The sequence below is a fragment of the Mus musculus genome, chromosome 6 (assembly GCF_000001635.26).
Source record: "Mus musculus strain C57BL/6J chromosome 6, GRCm38.p6 C57BL/6J".
NCBI lineage: Eukaryota > Metazoa > Chordata > Mammalia > Rodentia > Muridae > Mus > Mus musculus.
In genome coordinates, this window is record NC_000072.6 from 55,320,799 (window position 1) to 55,329,306 (window position 8,508).

Below are 8,508 nucleotides of genomic sequence, written 5' to 3' on the forward strand. Positions count from 1 at the left end.
GTCCATAGTATACCCTTTTGTCCACACATCTTTACTGGTAAATGTTAATTGCAATGAGTCATTAGTCTGGTTCGAGCTCTTCTGTGACACCATCAATATTGAATCCTCATTGGGACTCCTTCCAGTTATCCTGCTGTTGCCCTGTGTCATGGAGGTTCTGCAGCTTCAGAACGGCAGGACTGGCCCTTTTGTACTTGTCCCAGCTGCTCACAGATGATGAAGATTTTGGGGTGGGTTGACTCAGAGCCCTGGATCTGGGCCTGGGTTGTAGCTGAGCTGGCCAGTACACCGGCTTTCCCTTATCTGCACCACCAGAGTGATCTCTCCAGCATTGCTCTGGCTAGGCCACCCAGTGCCGCCATCAGCAGGAAGCAAGGTTAACTCTCCTGCTCTCATGCCCTTGGGGCTGGCTCATGTGCACCTACAGCTCCAGAGCCAGCTCCATTGTGCTGCCCAGTCAAGGTTCAGGGCCCGCTCTCCCAAGTGTTGCAGCCTGAGAGGGATAGGGGCAGCTCTCTTGCTCTCATGACCCCTCCCCTACCCCTGTGGCCAGCTCTACTGCTGCAGGGGGTGGGGGATGAAGGGGTTAAGGGTATTACCCCTGCACCCATACCACCTCACAGCAGACCAGTGGCAGGCCCATCGTCCCTCTTACAGTTCACACTCTTGGGGCCAGATCACCCACACCCCTGGTCAGCTCTGCTGTACTATCCAGTCAAGGTGTAGGGCCTACAATCCTGAATGCTGTAACTGGTGAGGGGCTGCGCTAGCTCTCCTGTGCTCAGTTTTCTCAACTGCTGGAGATGGCGAGAGGTGGGGGGATCATCTCTCCCATACCCTAGCCACCAGGGCCCATCTCCATTGTGCTGTCTGGGTGAGGTACAGGGCCCTTTCACTATCAGTGATAGATGGGGCCAGCTCTCCAGAGTGCCACAGCCAGTGAGGGGTGGAGTCAGTTCTGCACAGCTCCTGGACGTCCATGTAGTCCCCAGTAGCTGCCCCTACCAGGGACGTTCCCAGGTTCTCTAGTGGTAATACGAGCCATGGGCATCCACACTGATCCCTGCAGCTGCATAGCCACAGATGCAGACATGGCCCTGGACCTCCCATGGCTCCGGGTTGACAGGGCTGGTCACTCACAACAGACTACTCCTCTCCACCCTCCAGTCTCCATGTCTATCTCTCTTCATAATGCACACTGTGGTGGCTCTTGCATCTAACCACCACATACTTGTACATTGTGGTGACTCCTGCTTCCATTTTACCATGTGCCTGACAGGGCCCTGGGTGACATTCACCGTCAATGTTGTGTGGTGTGGTAGCAAACAGGTGCCAGTGCCATGCTCCAGAGGGCAGGAGCTAGACAATTCTTTTTGTTGTTTTGTTTTTTGTTTTTTCGAGATAGGGTTTTTCTGTGTAGCCCTGGCTGACCTGGAACTTGCTCTGTAGATCAGGCTGGCTTCAGACTCAAAGAGATCCACCTGCCTCTGCCTCCCAAGTGCTGGGATTAAAGGTGTGTGCCATCACCGTCTGTCTGGGTACACTGTTTTTCTAGGGATGAAGTAAATGGGTGGGCTTCTGTGGCCCATAGCCTTTTCCCAACCAGTATTAAAATTGTAAATGCTCACTCACATACATGTGTGTTAAGGAGTTGTAGTTGTTTTTCTGTTGATCTACTTGGAGATGTATTCTGAAGTCTGCTGCAAGCTTTACAGAAATTCTCCTGGGGACTCTCTTACTTGGCTTTAGGAGCAAAGACATAGCCCTTTCTGCCCTTGCATCTGATGCCTCTATACAAGACACCCTTGCTAACTATAGGGCCCAAACAGGTCCCAGCACATTGTGGGGGCTCAATAGATGCTGCTTGCCAATCTCTTCAATCAGCAAAGAAGAAACTTCTCCAAGCTACTACCCTGGGCCTTAAAGCACAAGTGAATAACTGAGAGAATGATCATTCCAGACTGAAGGACGGTGTGAGCAGACAGACATGGCAGTCCCAATGTCTGTCTCATCCTGGAAGAACAGAGGTCCTCTCAGAGGACCACTGTTGGGAGCCAAAAGCAGACGAGGACCCCATATAGGCCAGAGTGGGGCACTTCCCTTGAAAAGGGGATTTGCTCAGAGACCTATCAGGTCTCTATCCATTCAGGTGAGGGGAGAAGTAGACTGCTGGTGGGAGGGCATCACAGGTAAGGAGTGCATGCATGGGTTAAGTGGTTATGTCCTGTGGAGGACCCTAACACAGCCACCAAACCTTCAAAGGATCCTCAGAGTTACAGGAGGCAATCAAATTAGGCTGCCAAGCCTCTTGGCAGGTATTTGGCTCCACCTACCAGAGTCCTCCCTCCTCCCTAATCATGCCCTACTCCTCATGGGGCTGTGAGAGATGTGATTATCAGGCAAAAATGCCAAGCATGTGTGATAGTGAAGATTGCTCCATGCACACTTCAGGATGGGGGGTTGGCGGGTAAATGGCATAGCCAGGCATAACATGGCCAGGGCTTTTGTGTTAAGCTTCTAGTAGGTAACAATTGCAGAGAGGGCTCAGGATCCCACCAGACAGGCTGAGGGTTGAGCGGTGGCCATAGCCTGCAGGTGGCCTCACCATGCTTTCTCTCCTGTGCCCAGTCCCACAAATACCTATTATGCACCATTTTTCTCCAAGAGAGTCACTAAAGACCTTGCCTGTCTCTGCAGGTGGGGAAACTGAGGCACTTTTCTTTAGTGGCAGGCTCTTGGAGCCAGACCACCAGGTGATACTTGAGCCTGCTTCTTCCCGTGTTCTTCCTGCCTCCCTTCCAGCGTGACATGAGCTCCGCCCACCTAAAAATCACAGCCGCAGTGTTCACTTCCCCACGAATCTGTCACTACTGAAGCCTTCCTTACTATGGCTGGGTCCTGCCTTGCCTTCCGTTTCCCAGGTTCAGCTGTCACTCCCTACCAATCACATGGGTTGTCTCCAAAGCCCGCCTTGGGAAGCCCCTGAGGTACTTTCATGATGCTTTTGACTTCTTTGCCACCACCCCAGATCCTTGGCAGAGGGTCATGGTCAACAGGCTCCCCTTAACACGGATGCCACCACACACGCGCGCACGTGCACACACATGTGCAGCCCACCTCGTAGGCACTGTGCTGTTTCTCTTCTCCTTTGGCCCAGGGCTCTTCCTTCCCTCTTTGCTCATGTACAAATCCAGCTGAAGGTTATAGCTACACGCTTTGAGAGTGCCCTGCCCTGTCACTCCCCGAAGTGTGTCTCCACTAACAGCCTGTCACCGAACACTGGGGCTGGGCATCTAAACCGTTGGTTCAGGTTGTTCTGAGATTAAACCTACCGCCTTTCCTGTGGGCTCTGATAAGGGTGATCCTGGGTGTTTATCCTTTTTTTTTTTTTTTTTTTTTTTCAGTTCTCTGAGTCCATGAAGTCTGACAAACTTCAACTTCTCCAGGAAGCCTCAGAGCTCTTGGCGATAAGCACAGTGCCTGACCACCTCCCTGTGGTCCGCTCACTTTCAAGGTGCTTGAGACACTTGGTGTCAATACCATCCCTGAGCCTTGCCCTTCCCTGCCCCTTCCCGACCCGGCACGGGAAGCACTGGGGCCATGATTAATAATTACCTGAGGACAGAGTGTAAACAGTCGCTGCATGGGAACCTTACACTGAGGAACGGTTGTTCACTATCGATCTCCTGACCTGTGCCCTACACATTCGCAAGCCCTTCTTGGATGACTGGGTGGAGCAGAGAGTGCACCGCTCACACTGTGGTGGGGCTAGGAGAAGCAGGGACACAGCTATTGGGTGGAAGGAACCGAGGAATCTAGGGATGATGGGAGCTAAAGACGTCAGAAAGGAATCAAAAAGGACTTTAAATGGGTTGAGGGGTTTGCTTCTTCCATGAATACTGGGGACCCATGGAAGGCTTTAGGGTAGAGGCGGTTCCAAGCTGTCTTGAGAATAAGACGCCAACCATGTGGACAGTAGACTGTAGAGGAGAGACCAACTTCAGCACTAAGGCTAAAGGACCACGTGGGAGAGAATGGGGCAGCCTAGGAACCAGGTGCATGGGGCCATGTCCTGGATTCAAGTCCCACTGTCATTCCTATTAGGCAAGCAAGCTTGGCTTGGAGCAGCTGCCCCCTCTGTTGGCTGCTTGGGCAGCCACAGGTCTTCCAGGAACAGTCTGTAAAACATCCCAGCCTCAGATGAAGGTTTCCTCTACTTGCCTGCCTTGGCAAACCACAAAGGAGGGGCCTCAGCTTGGGGAGGTGCCAAGCCTTTGTTCAGATTCTGTCCATGCCTGGACCCCCTGCCCATTGTTTCCCTCACTGTTGTTGACCTTGGGTCTGATGGCAAGAATTGCTTGGCTCCTGAAGGTCAGTGTTACAGAATATAGCCAGCCAGGCAGGATGGTTCTCAGTCCCGTGGACAAGCTCTTCCTATGGGGTCACTTGGTGCCCTTATCTGTGTTCTGAAGCTGTGAGCCCCCCACTACCCTCTGGCTGTCTGGGGTTTCAGAGGCCATTGCAGAAAATGCTCAATCCCCGAGGACCAGGAGATTCCGTCATCAAACTTGCAGCCCCAGGATGGAACTCTGACCCTTGTTTGGTGTCAAGTTGACCCAGGAGCCCTGGGTCAGAGGCCCACATCTGTCTCCCCTGCTGTTGTCATCCTGGGTTTGGGGGGGTCCTTGCTGCACCAGTCATGGGCTGTGTGCTATAAGACAAAATAGGGAGATGGGACACTGGTGTGTTTTGGATTTGGAACTTGGGATTTGCTTGGTTTAAGTCTTAGTCCCCTTTTTCCCATTTATGTCATCCGAATTAAATTACACAACAACTGTTTGGGGCTGTAGCTCAATTGATATTAAAGTCTTAAATTCAACTCCCACTACTACATAAACCTGTCATCCCAACATTTGGGAGATGGAGTCAGGAGAATCAAAAATTCAAGGTTGTCCTTGGCTACAAAGCAAATACAAGGTGAATACACACTGCAAGAGACTGCCTCACAGTGCAAACAAAAAAGCAAACAAGTGAAATAACTGTGCCTCAGTTTCTCAACTCCTGGGATGGCAACAATGGGAGCACATATCGCTCCTCTGATGTGTAGACGCTGCAGAGTGCTTAGAATAGAGCAGGCAACTAGAAGTGCTCAGTCTTGCTCCTGAGAGCTAGACGGAGGGCCTGAGATGCAGACGTGACCATATGAGATGTTTCCATGAATGAGGCTGCCTGGACCTCATGCGTGCTGGCTGAATCCTGGAGAAGAAGAGTCTGACCCCATCATCCCCAAAGTCCCCTCCCAAATGGCGGCCATTTTCCCTTTGACACCTCTGACCTGCCCTCTTGTGGCTCCTGGGCCGTGTGGAGAAATGCCTTCTGTTGTTTGGTCCTCCCCATACCAGGCATTGGTCTCTAGTTTAGAAAACGAGAATGGGCCAGATGATGGGCCCTGATGCTGGCCTTTGTTCCCCGCAGTGACCACTTCTGAGAATGAGACTGGAGGCCACCATGACAAGCTCTGGGTGCAGTCTTGGAGGTCCTGGGGCCAGATGTGGAAACTAAGTCTTGTGATGTTCACCCTCCCTCCTTGCTCAGCCGCTCTGTGCAGGAGCAGTGGGTGCTCTAGAACATCTCCCTGGCTGAGGGTGGGTGGAGTTTCCTGCAGCCCCTCCCCTCTTATCTCCCCTGGTTTCCTGAGATTCTGGGAGCTCGTGTATCTGGGTGTCCTGATTCCACACCCAGGCCCTATTGTGTGGGAGCCTGGTCTTTCCTTCAATTCAGCCCTCTCCTCAACAGTGAGCATTCTAGGGAGTGACAGATCAGCAGCCCACAGACCCCGGAGGAAGCCAGCTAGCTAGCCGAGTCCTAGGTATCTGTGAGCCTGCTTCCTATCACTCCAAACCACTTCAGAACCTGCCAAGAGCCTCCCCTCTTCCCCGGCCACAGCACACACAGCTGGGGTTGCACCTCCAATAATCTCCTGTTCCCTGTTCTGGAACATCATCAGGGGCTAGAAAGCTGCTTCCACATGAGAGTCTAGGAAGGGATGGGCGTGTGCCAAGGACAGTTGAGTGCATAGGACCTGCTCTCTGTTACCTTCTCGGGTCACTTGAGTGTACCTGGTAAGAATGTATTTTAAAGGGGGCTAGGCAGAAGTTCCCCATGGCCCCTCAGCATGGACCTGCTTAGGTCTTTCCTCTCTCTCTGTCCTACCACCCTGTGCTCACACTCACCTTCTGAGAGCTGACTCCTCAGCTCTGCTCCCACACTCGACTGGCCAGCGGGGAGGAGAAGGCTTCCTCCAGCAGAGCCTCTAGCCTTTCCACCTTCCAGCATCTCCATCAGTGTGTTCTAGACCGGCTTGGGCCTCCTTATCTGTACAGAGCCGAGGAAGGGGTTGCAGAGATCGCTGCTGCTAAGAGTTTGAGGAGTGGGAAGAACACAGACTCACATAGCAAGGCATTGAGCCCCTCTTTTAAAGTCCCTCTCTTAAGGTCAAACCCAGCCAAAGCAAAGAGGCCTCATGGGAACCTTGTTTGAGCCTGGCTCGGCTAGAAGGCCAGCCTTATCCCTCCGTCTGTTTGGACCTTCCTCTCCCTACACCACCACCTCCCTTCCTTGATATAAACAAATCTATTGCCATATTCCCTCCTAGGAAACCTTTCCAGTCTGCAGAGAAGAGGCGGGGCTCTTCCACTGCCCAAAGACCCACGTTACCACTTCCTATCCTCGGGCCTGCGTCTCGCCCATCCCCTGCAGGGTTACATGATGGAGCGTCATAGGCCTACATTCCATCCTGTTTATGGATGGAGTGCTCGGCTGGCTGGGTCCAAGCCAGTTTGCAGTGTGTAGATGTCGTGTCCACGCCCCCACCCCCACCCCGAGCACGAGTGTCAATTTTGGCAAGGGTGGGAACTAAGAGCACTACGTCATCGTTTCTGAACCATCTTTTGGATTAGCGTATTACCTTACTGAGCCCCAGTCCCTCCCGTAGCACACCCAATGGGTGCACCAGCTACTCTTCAAGTCTCTGACTATAAGATATGTTTAGTCAATTCCCTGGCAGCCAGAATCAGGAAAATACTTTCTACTGATAACAGACAGCAGCACTGGCTATCTCAAAGTAAGAACTATCAAACAGCTCTTTCCATTCCTTCAATGGCTAGCTGCTCAGATGGAACTAACAATACATTGTATTCAATCTCTGGGTAAACAGCTGGCTGTGTCTGGGAATCTTAACAACTCAGTCCCTTGCGGCTTATGGTGTAGCTCTGGGACAAGTTGGCATTCCCTGGGTGCCTGTTAGAACGTGGAACTCTAAGTCCCAGTCAGACTTAGGAACCAGAGGCTGCAGTTTAAGAAAGCGCCTAGAGAACTCACATTCCTGTGAAGAGCTGAGAAGTACTGGTGACTCCTTCGATGGATGTTTCTAGAACAGATGTGACAGTTTCATAAGGAATGCCTGTTATGGCTCTCTTCTGTCCTCTGCAACTTCCAGACACCTTCGAGCTTCTTGGTAGCCCTCTGGTCTGTGCAAAATCAGCCTGGCTTTGTCTGACCCTTAGACTTTGCTCTGGCATGGTCGAGTTCCAAGAAGTGTGGGAGCTTTCTGCATACACTGTGTACTCTACAACATGGTTTCTTAAGGATGAAGCAGGATGCCCCCCAGATAAGGAGGGACTGGCTGTCCTCTGTGATGACAGGCTTTCTTCAGTAACAAGCAGGGAAACGGTGATCATGCCAGGCTTAGGAGCTGTCCTGCTATTAGGATAGGGAAACCAGCTCTAGAGACCTGAAGAGGCCCCCCAAGAAGCTGCAACTTGAGGAGATAGACCCTCGAGTCCCCATTCTTCTCTAAAGAGCTGTTACTTACCGTGGGGAGGTGAAGAACACACTTAGACTATGGCCTTGATGTGCAGCCCTGGAACAGGTGGCTGAGTAACTAGGACTCAGTAACTGCCATGGAGTAGGCTGCTTGGAAGGGAAGATACATCAGTCAGGGACAGGACTCACCAAGGGGGCTTTCTCGTCTGATAATGTATTTGTAACCCTTCAGTTCCAAACCATCTGTGGTTCAAACCCTGCCACCTCCAGGAAGGCCTCTAAGGCTTCTTTCTGCCTCACCAACCAACCAGTTTCCAATGACATCTCTCTGTGCCCTGGTCTCTTCCATCTTTCTCATGAGTGTGGGCTCCCTACAGCTTGCAGACCAGGGCTCTGGTACCTGTGATCACCCATGCTAAGTCATGAGAGTGACCAGAAAGGAGCGGATGAGCCATTTCTAGCTCATGAAGTGGCAGGTCCTTTTTGGTGTGCCCAGTACCCTGCTAGAGCCACTCTGTCTGGCAGAGAGAGGCGGTGGCCTTCTCTGTATGATATTTGAGGAGTCACTTGAGTCTGTAGACTCAGTTTACCTATATGCAATGGGGTTGTAGTGATCAAAGCCCCAGCTGCCTTCATGCTCAGATGTCCTCAGAGTCAGGGAAGGAGCTCAACACAGAACTCCTG

At 52.0% G+C, this 8,508-nt stretch overlaps 1 long non-coding RNA gene across 1 annotated transcript; it reads right to left on the reverse strand.

Annotated features, from left to right (window-relative positions):
- Positions 1 to 4,837: 4,837 nt before the first annotated feature.
- On the reverse strand, positions 4,838 to 7,597 carry Gm38819. The gene is made up of 2 exons (XR_869121.2): positions 7,381 to 7,597; positions 4,838 to 6,375 (listed from the first exon to the last, which is right to left on the reverse strand). It is a non-coding gene; the product is annotated as a predicted gene, 38819 (long non-coding RNA).
- Positions 7,598 to 8,508: the final 911 nt, after the last annotated feature.